At 48.1% G+C, this 19052-nt stretch overlaps 1 long non-coding RNA gene across 2 annotated transcripts; it reads left to right on the top strand.

The window, feature by feature from the left end:
- Positions 1-3565: 3565 nt before the first annotated feature.
- LOC310836335 lies at positions 3566-17071 on the top strand. Of its 2 annotated transcripts, none has more exons than XR_014560011.1 (3): positions 3566-3710; positions 3887-3913; positions 16898-17071. It is a non-coding gene; the product is annotated as an uncharacterized lncRNA (long non-coding RNA). The 2 variants fall into 2 exon arrangements; XR_014560012.1 differs by lacking the exon at positions 16898-17071 and adding an exon at positions 5139-5305.
- Positions 17072-19052: the final 1981 nt, after the last annotated feature.

Genomic DNA, 19052 nt, shown 5'->3' with positions numbered 1-19052 from the left:
GGAAGGAATGCATATGCTAGACATCAACATGATTTTATTATTAATCCTGATCTCTTGGGAAGGGGAAGGGTCCTTGAATCTGACCAAATTTGCTAAATATGGATTCCGCCATGACCACAATATGTGGGTAGGCTTAGCTGAGATGGTAGCCAATGTTGCAAATAGGACTAATTGCCTTGTTTGCTCTCTTGGGCCAGATGATTCAGAGGGAGGTATGCCCTTATTACCAATACCATTAAGTGCCATTGGTATGGTAAGCGAAATGCCACACCAAACAGAAGTACAGAATTTCCCCGGATGGAACTCAACTAAACCAATACGAGTTATACCTGTGCAAGGGGAAATCTGTGTGCATAAATCATCAGATGCAGCTGATCCTACCATGATAGGCTCTTCTCATTGCCACTATACTTGGGATTATATTAAGAATAGTCAAACCTGGGCAAACGGTACTACGTATCGAACTCGGAATACCTTGCCCTGTGAACCTCCTTTTATTCATGCATGGAAAGTGGTATGGAACATAACTGTGACAGAAAAAGGCAATCTAACATACTGCACAGTGAATTCTGTACCCCTTTTGATATTTCGCCTTCTGCACTCCACGTACCAAAAACCTCAGACCCGATGGTTGTGGTGGATATGTGGAGAATGGGCATACAAGAAACTCCCTTCCAAATGGAGTGGGACTTGTTTCTTGGGATGGGTATTACCACCAATGTGGATTATGCCCACTAGTTCGGCCAAGCGTACACGAAGAAACGCTGATATTTCTCATATAGCAGGAGGAAGTACCCAAAGTTGGAGCGATACTGATGATTGGCCACCAGAGCGCATTATAGCCTATTATGATCCTGCCTCCTGGAATCCTGGTGAGCTCATACAAGGGGCACGGGATCCTATTTATAATCTAAACAGAATAATTCGATTGCAAGCAGTAGTGGAACTTGTAACCAATGCAACGGCCCAGAGTTTGAGACTTATTGCACAACAGTTGGATGAAAGTAGAGCCGCCATTTTGCAGCTGAAAATGGGAATGGATTATGTACTTGCCAGGCAGGGAGGCCTATGTGGAGTCTTGAACTTGACAGGGAATGCCTGTTGCTTTAACATTTCTGATAATGGTGAGGCAATCCGTGTGTTGGCCACAAAGATGGAGAATATAGCACATGTCCCAGTACAAACATGGGAAGGATGGGATATGGGATGGCTCACCAATTGGTTACCTAATGTCGCAGGACTCAAAGGGATACTATTGTCTTGCTTGTTTTTCTTGACAGTAGTAGTAATGGTTTTATGTATGATGCCATGTATCATTTCGTGTTTTAGAAGTACAATTAGCAAGATGATTTCAAATGAAACTTTACCTCATATCATGGCCCTATACAGAGCTTTACCTCAGGAATATGATGAAGGTCAAGCTATCAAGGACACTTGGGATGAAGGTCCTTGAGCTTGAAAGGGGGGAATGAGGCATCTAATGAGGCATCTAATCATAAGCCTGCATTTTTATCAGAGCTTATATATTTCGATCAGGGCCTGAATCTTAAAATGAGCTTAAAGATTTTCAAATGTTTCATGCCAGGCAGAAGACTAAAAAACCTTGGCAAAATGTTTTTCCTCCTAAGACAAGGGGCCCCCCTGATTTATAGCAGAAAACAATTCTCAAAGTCATAAAAAGGGAATTACAGGCTGAAAGCGAGGACACTGACCTTGCATGTTACAGAAGATAAAAAAAGCAGAGATAAACAAATTAAGGGTTGGTAAATAGTAAAATAACACCATGTGCCTCCCAGTAAAATGAGCCATATCTTCTTCCTAAGGTTAAAAAGGCCAAGAGCAGTGAAAAAGGCAACTGGCTTGGCTGGAGAAGAAGAAGCTTCTTTCTATTTTTATTTTGAGGCTGGAAACTGTTCCTTCCTTTTCACTTTGAGAAGGTTTAATTCTTTTAAAAGGCTACCTATGATAATGTATGAAATATATTAGCTTAAATGTAATTATGCAAAGGATTTAAGAAATGCTAGATTCTTATTTCATAGAGTCATATTGCAATAGGAGACCAGAGGGGCAAATGAGCCCAGCCTCCTGCCAGACAGGAGACGCCATCGAGCACTCCTGATATATGGTTGTCAGGCCTTTTTGTTTAGACACCTTCAAATGAAGGAGATCTTTCAATGTTGATGTGAACTAAAGATCCTTGAAGATAAAAATTTAAGATTAACCATCTGTTTTGGAAGGCAATAGGGCAAGGAGGGCAAGAGGTGAGCTGGTAATTAAGATTCCTTGTTGAGACACATGTAAGATATATTACTACTTATTTGTCATTTATAGATATAAGAATATATAGCTCTTTGTGTTCCATAAAAGGACAGAAGGAAATGGGTGTATCTTTTGTGATTGGTTCTAGCAAACAGCCAATAGTAATTTCAACCAGGCTGATTGGACAGAGGCAGCCAAAGGAGGAGCAAGGGGGCTGGATTAAGGAAATATAAGTGCTTGCCAGAATGGCAGGAGGCCAGGCCAGAGCTTGGTAACCTTATACCACTGTGCCTCTCATTTATTTGTCTGACAAATAAATTATTATTTTAATTTCTCTATTGCTGCGTTGAATATTTCATTCCAGCTAAGCGTTAACCACAAGCAGGGTGCTACACTACACCCTTTGAGAACCAGTGACCTGGAGTCTAGACCAGTGCTCCTCAAAGAGTGGTCTGGGCCCGGACCAAGCTGTTGGCTTTGGGTCACTTTCAGGGGGGTCACAATGTCTCAGCCTGCCCAGGGCTTCCTAACTTGCTTGCCCCAGCCCCTACCCATCTCATAGCCTTTGGACTGGGCCAATGCCACCACCAGCAATTGCTTTCATGTTGAGGACAAGTGTCCACCAGACAGAGGTTCAGAAGAAGAAGGAAAAAGAAGGTCTAAAGGGCAGATGGAATCTGAAAGCGAGATAATATTTATTAACCTTTGATATGAGTGATAAATAAACAGGGAATACAAAGGAAGAGGATAAAAGAGGACAGCTGATCTAGGAGAAGAAAGGGATTGTAAAAGAACCAGAAATGAGATGAAAGAAAGTGGCAGGTTTTGAGGAAGGGAATAAGGCCCAAGTTGACTGTGGAAAGAAGAATGGGAGAAGAAATTACAGAACATGGGTAAAACAACTTTGAAAAGCATGTGGTGGTAGGAATGGAAAAAGGAAAGGCCTTCTCCACTTCGATCCTCAAATTCTGCTATGTCAGTGGAAGGCCACATTCCCAGCTGGCAGTCTGTGAAGGAGTTTGAGCGCTTTCACAAACACTTGGGTGGCTGTTGGCCTTAGTTTATCTAAGGGTCCCTCCTTGGAAGCGAGGCGGAGATTCAATACAGTGGCAGTTAAAAACCAAGACTTAATCCTAAGAAAGGGCACATAGCCCATGGCACACTGCACACACCATCACATGCTGTCTTGTTTATTTTTACGGGGGGGGGGGGTCACAGACAAAGGTTGCTTACTAGCTAATCCGTTCAAGGCTCCAAACACATGTGTCAGCCAACACATTTGATTGGAAGGTTGTGCCTTTATAAGAAAGAGAAGTTGGATCCAGGTGAACTGTCAGTTTGTGACGTCCCTCCAAGAATCTTGAGAATCTTCCTCTCCTCTTCAGTGACCGTCATGAAATTCTGGGTCCTCCTTTTGGTTGTTTGGGTTGCTTTTGCCATGGTGTCCGCACGTAAGTAGTTGACACCCACTTATCCTTTTTACTGATGAAAGGATTAGGAAAATGGCCCCCAAATGCTGATGAAATTTGATGAGGTTTATGTAAACAGAGCAGTAGAATAACTTCAGCCCACCTAGGCTGCCAATGACTGGAAGGAGGTCTCACGCTTTCCTACTTTCTCCCTCTAGGACCATATGAAGGTGAACATGGGACCGGTGAGTATCTTGGCATTCAAAATGGGAACCACTGTTGATCAGCAAAACTGTCTGCCTCCGTTTCCTACCCTTCCCTACAAACATAAGATGAACGGGCTGGATCAGGCCAGCGTCTCATCCAGTCTAGCATCCTGTTCCCACAGTTGCCACAGGATGCTCCTGGGAAGCCTGCAATATCCTATGAGCGCAGCAGTACTCTGCCCACCTGCAGTTGCATTCAACTCGTAGCAGATGATAGATTTGTCCTCCATGAATTTATCTAATCCTCTGTTAGAACCACCCAAGTAGGTGACCATCACTGATATGACTTTTCAACTTTTGCCCGTCCTGTGATTTTTGGTTGTTTCATCTTTTGAAATCAAATTTGACTGTGTTGGGTTTTTTTGGCAATTGGCCATTCACATGTATGTTTAGTTTAATAGCACTGTGGGCATGGCTCCCTTCTGGCTTGACAACACATCTTCCACCAGGTCCTGAATGCCCAGAATTGCCACCCTTCTGGTCACATCCATGACCAGCTGTTCTAGGGTACAATCATTTAGACTTTCTAGAAATCTCCTCTTTGATGTGCAAGACTTTAATGTAAATAAACTAATTTGGCAGGCTTGCTGTGACAGCGCAGAGCTGCATAGGCGCCGACTCCATGGGGCCTGAGGGGGCCCGAGCCCCCTCAAAAATTCGTTTGGGGGGCTCTGCCCCCCCAATAATTTAAGAAAATTATTAGTTATATTATGCTTTGTAAAATCACAAAATTATGTTGGTATTTTTTATTTTCCTTGTTTGACGATAGTTACCTTTTAAAATACATTCAGTAATGAGTTAAAACAAAGCCACTCCCGATCTAGAGAGGGGGTGGGGTTGTGGGCTCTCGACCCATCAACAATCTCGCGGGGCTGGTGTCAGCCCTGCGAGAAGCGGGGATTCCCCCTAGCTCATTAATATTCACTGCCCACGGCGGCAGCCAATCGGCTGCCGCAAAGGGCGGGCCCTCACAGGTTCACTTAAGGTCGGGGCAGCCCGGGGCCTGCCCCTTTCGTTCCCCCAGCAGCAGCGGTTTGGAGGTCTTTGGCCCCCCCAATATTTTTTATAAGTCGGTATGGGCCCCCGCCCCCCCTAATATTTTTTATAAGTCGGCGCCCCTGCAGAGCTGCTAAGGGCACAGGACATCCATGGAGTCTGTGTCCCTGAAAGGAACTAACAATCCTGTCTTCAACTCTCATTCCAGATCGTATATCTGCAGAGCTTGATGCTCTCCAAGACTCTGTGCCTCAAGACCGTCTTCTAGGCGGTCTCTTAGGAAATTTGGGACGCTAGTTGGATCTGGATGTCAACAATAACACATTTGGATGCTAAATGATGATACCAATAAAGTAGACATTTTAGTTGCAACAACTTTGTGTGGGAAATGCTTGTCTTTATTCTTTCATCCTTCATGTACCATATGCAAAATATGAATGTGGCTCCATGTCAGAAAACTCCAATCAACAGTGTCAGGACTCATTATGGTATTAGATCTTGAAGGATCAGCGCCAGTCAGTAAGGAACACATTTTGAACTACATTTCCACGTTAAATTATTTAATAACGCATTTCTAATCCACACCTTCACAGATGTACATCAAAGCAGGAGCAGCACCTGATCTCTTTTTCTGACTGGGCCGTGTCATTCAGCATATTTCCCTAGTTGCACACAAGCCTCTCTAGAGTCGTACGAATACGATTGCTCAGCCAAAGTGGTTGAGAATCACTCCATGGGCTGACATCATGGGGCAATAAGGGAGAAGGCCAGAGACTATGAAATGGATGAAACTTAAGTTTCAGGGTCCCTAATCACAGAAGCACCTTTGGTCCACATTGCTTAATTTTTTGGGTCTACTAGACCCAATCTGAGTCACACAACTCGAAAACTAAAAGACATACTGTCAGGGGTTCAGAAGGAGAGACACAGGAGGGGGAGCAAATGGAGAGTGAGGAGGAGGAGTACGAGGGGGGCGCAGGCAGTGACAGTGGCCAGAGTTATTCCACAAGCCTCTCTAGCGAATCGGAGGACTCACAGAAGGGAGCGCCGGTGGCCAGAGCAAGGGAGATTCCAAGGGAGAAACCTCAAGAGGGAGGGGCCAGCGGGGAGTCTCTGAACAGCAGCTGGAGATCAGGGCCAGCGTCTCCACCAGAGCGCAGTGGGGAGGGGGAGTCCCAGGAGTCGGGACCAGTGTCCTCACCACCAGAGGGAGGAGAGGAGTCAGGTTTGGCAACACCCACATCAGGAAGCGGGGAAACGGTCAGAAGGAAAGTCACCGGCTGGGCGCGCGCGCCAAGTTCAAATGTACAGGAGCGCGGCACAGCGGGGAGCCCGGGAAGGGAGCCAGGTCCTAAAGCCCGCCGGAGGGAGGGGCAAGACTCAGGAGGCTCCGCGTCAGAGGAGTCCAGGAAGGAGGGAACCCCAGAGGGCAGAAGGACCCAACGCAGGAAAGAGCAGCGCAAGAGGTGGAGCCAGGCTAGAATCTTAAACTGGTGTGGGTGGAGCAGTGAGTCAGAGGGGACTTAGCCGGTCTAGCGTTAAGACGTGGGCCTGCGCGCCCAGAGCTTGGAAATGGAAACTAAACTTCAATAAAGACTTTTGTATATAATATCCACTGGGCGTTGGTCCTCTGTGAGCTGGGACCTAGCGGCAGTCCTGACAGTAAGTCCCCTCTCCATTTTCACCAATTTTGCAACCTCGTGGAGTGCGGGAAAGCAGCGAGGGGTGAAGATTGGTGCTTCGCGAGCTCACGAAAAACAGGGAAATGACTACCGAAGAGAGGATAGCGAGTTTGCAAAACGCAGTGACGCAGTTGACTGCAGAAATTGCGGCTTCCAGAAAGAAAGAACAGGAAGCAGCTGCTGCCTGCCAGGATCTGCGAACCAGGTTAGAAGTGCTAAGTACACAGAGGCTCCCAGCCACCAGACCAGAAGGGATTGGGCTGGGAAACAGAGGAGGGAGCCTGGTATCTCACTTCAATGGGGACCTGCAGGAGTATCCTAACTTCAGAGCAGATGTGATTTATACATTGCAGCTGCTTGACAAAGACTTTAAAAATGAGGGAGAGAAAGTGGGATTTATTATTTCGCATTTGCGGGGGGAGGCAAAATCGTGGCTGCGCAATCTATGGAGAGACAAGGATCCAGCCCTCCAAAATGCGGCTGCCTTCATTAAAGTGATGGATGCGTGTTTTTTATCTGAGATTGATGTGGATATCGCTAGGAGGGAGATTCACGGACTAAGACAAGGTAAAGCCACTGTGAGGCAATATCATGCACGTTTTTTCGGATTGGTGAATGTACTAGCCTGGGAGAAAGAATCGCCTGCCGTCAGAGACCTGTTCTGGGAGGGGTTGAGCGGAGCTGTGAAAGATGAGATCGCAAGGGGGGGAAGACCCCAAACCACCAAGGAAGTGGTGGAACGGGCACTCTCCATTGGGGTTCGGTTGGAAGGACGCCCTTGGGGCAGGGAGGAAGGGCATTTGGGACGCACGCCAGCGAAAGGACTGCCTCCCTTCCCCAAGGAGGCGGCGCGCGCTCGATCCATGCCTCCGCTGGGAGGGGGAGAGGAGCCGATGGAGATAGGTGGTGCTAAGGCTCACTCCACAGTCGGAGCCCTAACTCCGGGAGCAGTCAAGATGAAGCCTCCTAGAGGAACCAGGAAGTGCTACATCTGCGACAGTGCTCAGCATATGGCAAAAGAGTGTCCCCAGCGGTTTCACAAGCATACTGCAGCCGCAGCGACAGTAACAGACGCAATTCAGCAGAGGGAGTCGCAGCAGGAAAACTCCACTGTCTGGCTGGAGATGGCATCTCTGGGGACCAGCCAGACAAGTCAGTGAAGCAATCCCCAGGGATCTTACAGCCCACCGACCCCCTCCCACCCAAACCAGTAGTGCAGCTCACCGCATCCCTTCAGCTCCCCAATGGGCTACTGGTGGAAATTCCCATCACCGTAGACTCGGGGAGCAATGCAGATTTTATAGACATGCAGTTCCTCCAGCAACATGGCATAGCCCTTCTGCCAGCGGCGGTACCTCTGAAAGTCGTCACAGTGGACGGCAGGGAGCTACTGGGAGGGCAAGTGCTACAGCAGACGCCGCCAATGGTGATGCGCATTGGAAACCACCGTGAGGTCATCAGCTTCAACGTCACCCGCCTGTCAGACACGCCCATAGTGTTGGGAATGAGTTGGCTGGATAGGCACAGCCCAGCATTAGCTTGGTACCAGCGGCAACTGACCTTCGGCTCCTCTTACTGCGCAGAACACTGCATCCTGGCGGACTTGGAAGATGAGGGGCACGAGGATGGACCACAGCTGAACTTGGGCATGTTGCAAGCGGTGCCTAACAAATACAAGGAGTTTTTGGAGGTCTTCTGCGAGAAAGAGGCGGATAAGCTGCCACCCCACAGACCCTACGACTGCAAGATCGACCTCCTGCCCGGGGCGACGCTCCCGACGGGGAAACTGTACTCCATGTCTGAGGATGAATTGCAAGAGCTCAGGGAGTTCATAGATCACAACCTGAAGCGGGGATTCATCCGGGAGTCCAAGGCGGCAGGAGGCAGTCCCGTGTTCTTTGTAAAGAAGCGGGACACGCCCCAAAAGAGGCTGGTCGTTGATTTCCGCTTCTTGAACCTCAAGACCAAGCCCTCAGCATTCCCTATGCCCAAGATCGATGACCTGCTGGCGACGGTGAGGAAGGGTCGCATCTTTACCAAGTTGGATCTGCGCGGAGCGTACAATCTCATTCGCGTACGGGAAGGCGACGAGTGGAAAACAACCATGTTTACGCCGCTGGGCACTTATGAATACAGAGTTATGCCTTTTGGATTAAAAAATGGTTCCCACTGCTTTCAAGCCTTCATGCATCATGTCTTGGCGGGTCTCCTCTACAAGAAGTGCGTCTGCTTCCTGGATGACATCCTAATCTTCTCGGAATCGCCGGAGGCTCACGAGAGAGATGTTAGGGAAGTTCTGCAGAGGCTGCGGGAGCACAGGCTGTACGCCAAGCTGGAGAAGTGCCAGTTCGACAAGACGGAGGTGGATTTCTTGGGCTACAAACTGTCCGACAAGGGACTGGCTATGGACGGTGCCAAGGTACGTGCAGTACTGGATTGGAAGAGCCCACGCAATAGGAAGGAAGTACAGAGGTTTGTCGGTTTTGCCAACTTTTATCGCAAGTTCATCAAGGGTTTCGCCATGCAGACAGCGGCCATCACCGACACCCTCAGTTCCAAGAAGAAGAGGTTCATCTGGACGGAGCAGGCAGAGCAGTCCTTTCAGAAGCTCAAGCAGCTCTTCGCTTCCGAAGAGAACCTACTGCACGTAAATCCCAGCAGGCCCATGAGAGTGGAGACGGACGCCTCAGACAGGGCCGTGGGAGCCGTTCTGTTGCAGCAAGACCACCAGGGGGACTGGAGGCCGTGCGCTTTCTACTCCAGAAAACTCAGCAAAGCGGAGCAGAACTACACCATTTGGGACAGGGAGTTGCTGGCCATACATGCAGCCTTCAAGGCGTGGCGGCACTTCCTCGTCGGAGCCAAGCACACGGTGCAGGTCCGCACAGACCATAAGAACTTGGAGTACTGGCGCACGGCGAGGTTCCTGAACCAGCGACACATCCGCTGGGCGGAGTTCTTTGCAGATTTCGACTTCAGAATTGAGTACATCCCAGGAAACAGCAACGTCTTGGCGGACGCGCTGTCCAGAAAACCGCAGTATCTGGAGGCAGAGGCACCGGCGGCGGCCAAGCACATTTTCACACCACAGGCGTGGGCATGCGCGTCAGCCACAGTGGACCTGGACGCGGTGCGCAGCGCGCTGCGAACAGACTCGTTCGCCCGAGCCAAGATGGAGGAGGTGTGCAGTGGCAAGGCGAGGGGCGACGAATTCCAAGTGCGAGACGGCCTGCTCCTACGCAAGGGAGTCCTCTACGTACCAGGAGACAGCCTCCGCGCGAAGGTCCTGCAACAGCTGCACGACGCGCCCAGCGCGGGGCACTTCGGCAAGGAGAAGACGGTGGACTTAGTAGCCAGAGACTTTTGGTGGCCTAAGATGCGGGGGGATGTCGCGGACTATGTCAATAGGTGCGACACCTGCCAAAGGGCTAAGCCTGTGCACCAGCCGCCGGCGGGCCTGTTGGAACCGCTACAGACACCGTTCGTACCGTGGGAGAGGGTAGCCCTGGACTTTGTCACAGATCTACCCAGCTCAAGGGGCAAGACGGCAGTGCTCGTGGTAGTGGACCTGTTCACTAAGATGGCCCACTTCATTCCGTGCGCGAAGGTGGCCACGGCCGAGCAGACCGCTAAGATGTTCATAGACCACGTGTTCAAGGTGCACGGCCTACCACGGTCTATTTTGTCCGACCGGGGGCGCCAGTTCATCTCCAACTTCTGGCAAAAGCTGATGGGATTCCTGAACGTCAAGGTCAGCCTGGCGTCGGCGAGACACCCGCAAACTAACGGGCAGGCGGAAAGGGTCAACGCCATCATGCAGCAGTACCTGAGATGCTACGCGAACCAGCAGCCATCGACCTGGGTGGACTATCTACCGTTGGCCGAGTTTGCCTACAACAACACGAAGCACGGGTCCACGGGGGTGACCCCATTTTTTGCCAACTACGGGAGGCATCCCAGAACCTTCCCGGGTCTGGACACAGTGCGGGAGGGGGAGCCACAGGGAGCAGAGGAAGTGGCAGCGGAGTTGCAGGAGATCCACGAGCAGCTCAGGAGGCAGTTAGAGTTGGCAAAACAGGCTTACAAAGTGCAGGCAGATCGACACAGGAGGGTTGGGGAGGACATCCAGGTGGGAGACTGGGTCTGGTTGGCAGCACAAGCAGTTCCAGCCAGATCGTTAGCCAAGAAGAAACTAGGGCACAAGCAGCTAGGGCCTTACCAAGTAGAGGCGCAGATCAACCCAGTGGCCTTCCGGTTGACACTCCCGGAGGGTTCCAGAATGCACCCGGTCTTTCATAGATCAGTGCTCACGCCCTACAGAGAGCCCCACAGGTTTCAAGCACCGGGGAAGGCGCCAGACCCGCTCAGAGAAGCGCCCAAAAAAGGGGGGTCGCCGAAAGGGGAGCCACTTAATGAAGCCACTGAGATTTTAGACTCAAGGTGGGGGGAGGACGGGATTGAATATCTTCTCGCCACGGAGGACACCCCGGCCAGCGCCAACAGGTGGGTGCCGGATTACGCAGTGGAAGAGCAGTTGCTCAAGGAAGAATTCCACACACTTTTCCCGCACAAGCCTATGCCGGCGGGCTTTTTCGAGGATTGTTTGTTCACACCCACACTCTCGGCCAGCACTTTCCGGGGTTTCTCGTCAGCTGAGGACTCGGCTCCGGGAGGCAGCTCTCCGGAGGGATCACTTTCAGGTTTTAGCACGGGGGGATCTTATTGGTGGGAGGACCAACCCGAGGTGGGCTGGCGCAGAGACATGCCGAAGGGGCCCTGGGAGGTGGACCCCCATCAAACAACAGGGGGAGGAGGGCTCTTGGGTGATTTGGGGTCGAGCGCAGATTTCGAGCACACCGCGCAGGAGATGGAAGCGGAGGAGGTCGTCGTCGACGAGCCCATGGGGGACTTCCCGGACTTATCTCGATGGTTGCAAGCCTCAGGGGACGAGCTGTATCCTGGACTCACCCCTACAACAATGGAGCACCCGGAACCCGCACCGGAAGAGGGGGAGGGGGGAAGGGGGGGCTTCGAGGGGGGGATGGATGTCAGGGGTTCAGAAGGAGAGACACAGGAGGGGGAGCAAATGGAGAGTGAGGAGGAGGAGTACGAGGGGGGCGCAGGCAGTGACAGTGGCCAGAGTTATTCCACAAGCCTCTCTAGCGAATCGGAGGACTCACAGAAGGGAGCGCCGGTGGCCAGAGCAAGGGAGATTCCAAGGGAGAAACCTCAAGAGGGAGGGGCCAGCGGGGAGTCTCTGAACAGCAGCTGGAGATCAGGGCCAGCGTCTCCACCAGAGCGCAGTGGGGAGGGGGAGTCCCAGGAGTCGGGACCAGTGTCCTCACCACCAGAGGGAGGAGAGGAGTCAGGTTTGGCAACACCCACATCAGGAAGCGGGGAAACGGTCAGAAGGAAAGTCACCGGCTGGGCGCGCGCGCCAAGTTCAAATGTACAGGAGCGCGGCACAGCGGGGAGCCCGGGAAGGGAGCCAGGTCCTAAAGCCCGCCGGAGGGAGGGGCAAGACTCAGGAGGCTCCGCGTCAGAGGAGTCCAGGAAGGAGGGAACCCCAGAGGGCAGAAGGACCCAACGCAGGAAAGAGCAGCGCAAGAGGTGGAGCCAGGCTAGAATCTTAAACTGGTGTGGGTGGAGCAGTGAGTCAGAGGGGACTTAGCCGGTCTAGCGTTAAGACGTGGGCCTGCGCGCCCAGAGCTTGGAAATGGAAACTAAACTTCAATAAAGACTTTTGTATATAATATCCACTGGGCGTTGGTCCTCTGTGAGCTGGGACCTAGCGGCAGTCCTGACACATACATTTTTCAGCTCCCAGTTCCGGTCTGCCTTAGCGGAGGCAGCTCCCACGACAGCGGGAGATCTTTGGCGAAGGAAAAACAAGAATGATTGAGGGTAATTATCCTTGCAAGTTCCCCCCAGGGACAGAGGGGAATGGGCTTCACTCCCAGTTCATATCAGTACCTGGCTCTCGCTCCAGAATGGAAAGCAGGAGGCAGGGAGGTGCTGAGTGCAAAAGTACTTACCCTGCTGAAAACCCTCCTACGCCGCCATTAAGAAGCAGAGGTTCTTCTGCTAATTAGAGCTTAATTCGGACTAAAGTACAGGGACATGCTAGAAGAGATGAGATAATAAACTGTGGAACAGAACCAGCTGCAAGGTCGTTAAGGTTTGAACCTGAGAGAAAACTTCAGTCAGTGCGAAATACGGTGTGGGGGAGGGGAGCCTGCAGCTTCTTTATATGAAGTTTCTTCCTCTGTATTTATGATTTGGCAAACCTCCCTTGAACGTTAATTCAAATTATATATGTACAAGTAAGGAGGGATGAAAATGGATTATAGAGCTGGAATACAACATTAAATGGAACTGTGTTTGTAAAAAAAAGGGGGAGGGAGCGAAGCTTTATTTTGTGAAAGGTTTACAATGGAAACTTAGAGCTGACCATTTCCCATCCTTTACTATTTACAAAGTGAACTGAATAACACTAAAAGGACTTGGAGTATAATTTAATTGGCACTATAATTGCTCATTTATCTTCAGTTGGACGAAAGGATAAAATAAGTCTGCAATCTTGCCAAGGAACTGAGAAGGTTCATTACTAAGCCATCTGCACTTCAAGAGACCACACTTCTTCCCAGGCTGAGAGGGAAAATGGTGAAAGCAGGTTATTTATTGGGACAGGGTGATTTTTGCAGCTGTTCCTAAAGTTGTAAAACAATGAAGCACGGGGCGAAGCAATGGATAAATTTCTGAAACTACAATGAGATATCAGCTCCGCCCAAGGCATGATGGAGAACAGCAGAAACAGGAAAAAGATAGACATAACATTGTAGTTCTACAAATCATTGAATGTGTCAACATGAAGTTATTAATATTGCACTTGTTGTATAAGGGATTATTACTTTGACCGGAATGTTATTGAAATTAATAAGATTTTGGAACACAGAAATAAAGAAAATCATCAAACCATCAAATCTAGCACGCAGGGGCCACCTAAATTATATAATTTGGAATTTGAATGATTGTATTATAAATTGGTATTTTTTATAATGAGGCTATTATTGGATTGTAATAGAAAACTAATAAAAATTATTATAAAAAATACATACATTTTTGTTTTATTCACACCAGTGATTTAACATGTGAGATAATTCAGCAAACAATTATAATCAAACTCTGAGATGTAGTAGTGTGGTTGTTTTTTTAAAAAATGTGATCTGTTGTGGAACAACCCCATTGAAGAGGATAACAGTGATTATTACCCAGACCTCTTTGCTGGTTGTGATGGGGCCCCCATAACAGTCCAAGCTTCAGGAACCCAATAATGTAGAAGCCTCTAGGAAACCTTGTGATAATTTTTAAAGACCTAAACATCTTGGGACCAAATCACCTTAGGGACCATCTGCTTCATTGTGATCGCTGAGATTTTCCGATGGCACACTTCTGGTGGGTTACGAAGGCTGTAAGTTTCGGCTGGCCTTCGCTACGGACTGACCTTTCCCCTGTGGAATTCCCTACCAGGAAAGTTTCGGCAGGAACCATTCCTCCATTTCTCTAGAAATCTTGTGAGCACTTTCTTCTTTCTTCTTTCTTTAGATGGGCCTTTACAACTCCTTGGCCCGTTAGGCTTAGCTGTCTGCAGCAACCCAGATATGTTCCTGAACAGAATGCTTCATAAGAAGGATGCTAGAGCATGTCCTGTATTGCATCATGTGTACCTAGAGCAGTGATCCTCAAACATTTTTCTCTGGGCCACACTTTCAATAAAAAATTTCATGTGCCACGCCCTTTTTTTAATTGATAAGAAATGTATTGGAAAACCAAAAGAAACAACTCCTAGCAGTTCTTGATTTGGGGGACGGGAAGGAATCTATCAATAGTCTGTAAATACAGTGGTACCTCTGGATGCGAAGGGGATCCATTCGGGAGCCCCGTTCTCACCCTGAAGTGAACGCAACCCACGTCCATGCATCTGCGTGTGCGCGGGTTGCGATTCGCTGCTTCCGCGAATGTGCGTGACGTCATTTTGAGGGTCTGCGCATGCACAAGCCACGAAACCTGGAAGTAACACGCTTTGTTACTTCCGGGTCGCCGCAGAGCGCAACCCAAAAATATTCATCCTGAAGCTACTTCAACCCAAGGTATGACTGTACATATAAAAAAAATTATCCATACAATACTGCACTGAAATGTTTCTTTGATTGTCGTCCTTGACTCCTCTCGCCACACTTGTCATCCTCTCCTGCCACACCAAGTGTGATGTGCTACACCCTTCGAGAACCAGTGACCTGGAGTCTAGACCAGTGCTCCTCAAAGAGTGGTCTGGGCCTGGACCAAGCTGTTGGCTTTGGGTCACTTTCAGGGGGGTCACAATGTCACAGCCTGCACAGGGCTTCCTCACGTGCTTGCCCCAGCCCCTACCCATGCCATAGCCTTTGGACAGGCCAATGCCACTCCCAGCAACTCCTTTCATGTCGAGGACAAGGGGCCACGAGACAGAGGTTCAGAGGAAGAAGGAAAAAGAAGGTCTGAGGGCTAAAGGCCAGAAGGGAATCTGAAAGCGAGATAATATTTATTAACCTTTGATATTAGTGATAAATAAACAGGGAATACAAAGGAAGGGGATAAAAGAGGACAGCTGATCTAGGAGAAGAAAGGGATTGTAAAAGAACCAGAAATGAGATGAAAGAAAGTGGCAGGTTTTGAAGAAGGGAATAAGGCACAAGTTGACTGTGGAAAGAAGAATGGGAGAAGAAATTACAGAACATGAGTAGAGTAAAATCACTTTGAAAAGCATGTGGTGGTAGGAAGGGAAAAAGGAAAGGTCTTCTCCACTTTGATCCTCAAATTCTGCTATGTCAGTGGAGGGCCACATTCCCAGCTGGCAGTCTGTGAAGGAGTTTGAGCGCTTTCACAAACACTTGGGTGGCTGTTGGCCTTATTTTATCTAAGGGTCCCTCCTTGGAAGTGAGGCGGAGATTGAATACAGTGGCAGTTAAAAACCAAGACTTAATCCTAAGAAAGGGCACATAGCCCATGGCACATTGCACACACCATCACATGCTGTCTTGTTTATTTGCACCGGGGGGGGGGGTGTTCACAGACAAAGGTTGCTTAATAGCTAATCCGTTCAAGGCTCCAAAACCACATCAGCTCAGCCAACACATTTGATTGGAAGGTTGTGCCTTTATAAGAAAGAGAAGTTGGATCCAGATGAACCATCAGTTTGTGACGTCCCTCCAAGAATCTTGAGAGTCTTCCTCTCCTCTTCAGTGATCATCATGAAATTCTGGGTCCTCCTTTTGGTTGTTTGGGTTGCTTTTGCCATGGTGTCCGCACGTAAGTAGTTGACGCTCATTTATCCTTTTTACTGATGGAAGGATTAGGAAAATGTTTTTATTAGGGGAAAATGGCCCCCAAATGCTGATGAATTTTCATGAGGTTTAAGTAAACAGGGCAGTAGAATAACTTCAGCCAACCTAGGCTGCCAATGACTGGAAGGAGGTCTCACGCTTTCCTAATTTCTCCCTCTAGGACCATATGAAGGTGAAGACGGGACCGGTGAGTATCTTGGCATTCAAAATGGGAACCACTGTTGACCAGCAAAACTGTTTGCCTCCGTTTCCTACCCTTCCCTACGAACATAAGATGAACGGGCTGGATCAGGCCAGCGTCTCATCCAGTCTAGCATCCTGTTCCCACAGTTGCCGCAGGATGCTCCTGGGAAGCCTGCAATATCCTATGAGCGCAGCAGTACTCTGCCCACCTGCAGTTGCATTCAACTCGTAGCAGGTGATAGATTTGTCCTCCATGAATTTATCTAATCCTCTGTTAGAACCACCCAAGTAGGTGACCATCACTGATATGACCCTCTTCACTTTGCTTTTCAACTTTTGCCCGTCCTGTGATTTTTGGTTGTTTCATCTTTTGAAATCAAAGTTGAGTGTGTTGGAGTTTTTGGCAATTGGCCATTCACATGTATGTTTAGTTTAATAGCACTGTGGGCACGGCTCCCTCCTGGCTTGACAACACATCTTCTAACAGGTCCTGAATGCCCAGAATTGCCACCCTTCTGGTCACATCCATGACCAACTGTTCTAGGGTACAATCATTTAGACTTTGTAGAAATACCCTCTTTGATGTGCAAGACTTTCCTGTAAATAAACTAAGTAGGCAGGCTTGCTGTGACAGCGCAGAGCTGCTAAGGGCACAGGACATCCATGGAGTCTGTGTCCCTGAAAGGAACTAACAATCCTGTCTTCAACTCTCATTCCAGATCCTATACCTGCAGAGCTTGATGCTCTCCAAGACTCTGTGAATCAAGACCGTCTTCTATGCAATATCTTAGGAGTTTGTGGTCTTGGACGCTAGTAGGATTTGGTTGTCAACAATAACACATTTGGATGCTAAATGATGATACCAATAAAGTAGCAATTTTAGTCGCAACAACTTTGTGTGGTAAATGCTTGTCTTTATTCTTTCATCCTTCATGTACCATATGCAAAATATGAATGTGGCTCCATGTCAGAAAACTCCAATCAACAGTGTCAGGACTCATTATGGTATTAGATCTTGAACGATCAGCACCAGTCAGTAAGGAACACATTTTGAACTACATTTCCACGTTAAATTATTTAATAATGCATTTCTAAGCCCCACCTTCACAGATGTACATCAAAGCTGTAGTAGCACCTGATCTCTTTTTCTGACTGGGCCCGTGCCATTCAGCACATTTCCCTAGTTGCACACAAGCTTTTCTAGAGTCGTACAAATACGATTGCTCAGCCATAGTGGTTGAGAATCACTCCATGGGCTCACAATGACTTGCCTGCTGACATCATGGGACATTAAGGGAGAAGGCCAGAGACTATGAAATGAATGAAACTTAAGTTTCAGGGCCCCTAATCACAGAAGCACCTTTGGTCCACAGGGCTTAATTTTTTGGGTCTACTAGACCCAATCTGAGTCACACAACTCGAAAACTAAAAGACATACATTTTTCAGCTCCCAGTTCCGGTCTGCCTTAGCGGAGGCAGCTCCCACGACAGCGGGAGATCTTTGGCGAAGGAAAAACAAGAATGATTGAGGGTAATTATCCTTGCAAGTTCCCCCCAGGGACAGAGGGGAATGGGCTTCACTCCCAGTTCATATCAGTACCTGGCTCTCGCTCCAGAATGGAAAGCAGGAGGCAGGGAGGTGCTGAGTGCAAAAGTACTTACCCTGCTGAAAACCCTCCTACGCCGCCATTAAGAAGCAGAGGTTCTTCTGCTAATTAGAGCTTAATTCGGACTAAAGTACAGGCACATGCTAGAAGAGATGAGATAATAAACTGTGGAACAGAACCAGCTGCAAGGTCGTTAAGGTTTGAACCTGAGAGAAAACTTCAGTCAGTGCGAAATACGGTGTGGGGGAGGGGAGCCTGCAGCTTCTTTATATGAAGTTTCTTCCTCTGTATTTATGATTTGGCAAACCTCCCTAGAACGTTAATTCAAATTATATATGTACAAGTAAGGAGGGATGAAAATGGATTATAGAGCTGGAATACAACATTAAATGGAACTGTGTCTGTAAAAAAGGGGGGGAGGGAGCGAAGCTCTATTTTGTGAAAGGTTTACGATAGAAACTTAGAGCTGACCGTTTCCCATCCTTTACTATTTACAAAGTGAACTGAATAACACTAAAAGGACTTGGAGTATAATTTAATTGGCACTATAATTGCTCATTTATCTTCAGTTGGACGAAAGGATAAAATAAGTCTGCAATCTTGCCAAGGAACTGATAAGGTTCATTACTAAGCCATCTGCACTTCAAGAGACCACACTTCTTCCCAGGCTGAGAGGGAAAATGGTGAAAGCAGGTTATTTATTGGGACAGGGTGATTTTTGCAGCTGTTCCTAAAGTTGTAAAACAATGAAGCACGGGGCGGAGCAATGGATAAATTTCTGAAACTAGAATGAGATATCAGCTCCGCCCAAGGCATGATGGAGAACAGCAGAAACAGGGAAAAGATAGACATAACATTGTAGTTCTACAAATCATTGAATGTGTCAACATGAAGTTATTAATATTGCACTTGTTGTATAAGGGATTATTACTTTGACCGGAATGTTATTGAAATTAATAAGATTTTGGAACACAGAAATAAAGAAAATCATCAAACCATCAAATCTAGCACACAGGGGCCATCTAAATTATATAATTTGGAATTTGAATGACTGTATTATAAATTGGTATTTTTTTATAATGAGGCTATTATTGGATTGTAATAGAAAACTAATAAAAATTATTATAAAAAACACATACATTTTTGTTTTATTCACATCAGTGATTTAACATGTGAGATAATCCAGCAAACAATTATAATCAAACTCTGAGATGTAGTAGTTTTGTTTTTTTTTAAATGTGATCTGTTATGGAACAACCCCATTGAA

Source organism: Podarcis gaigeae, assembly GCF_964106915.1.
Source record: "Podarcis gaigeae genome assembly, chromosome: 2".
NCBI classification, from domain to species: Eukaryota; Metazoa; Chordata; class Lepidosauria; order Squamata; family Lacertidae; genus Podarcis; species Podarcis gaigeae.
The sequence above is the reverse complement of the archived record's forward strand: the minus strand, read 5'-3'. Positions and strand labels throughout refer to the sequence as shown.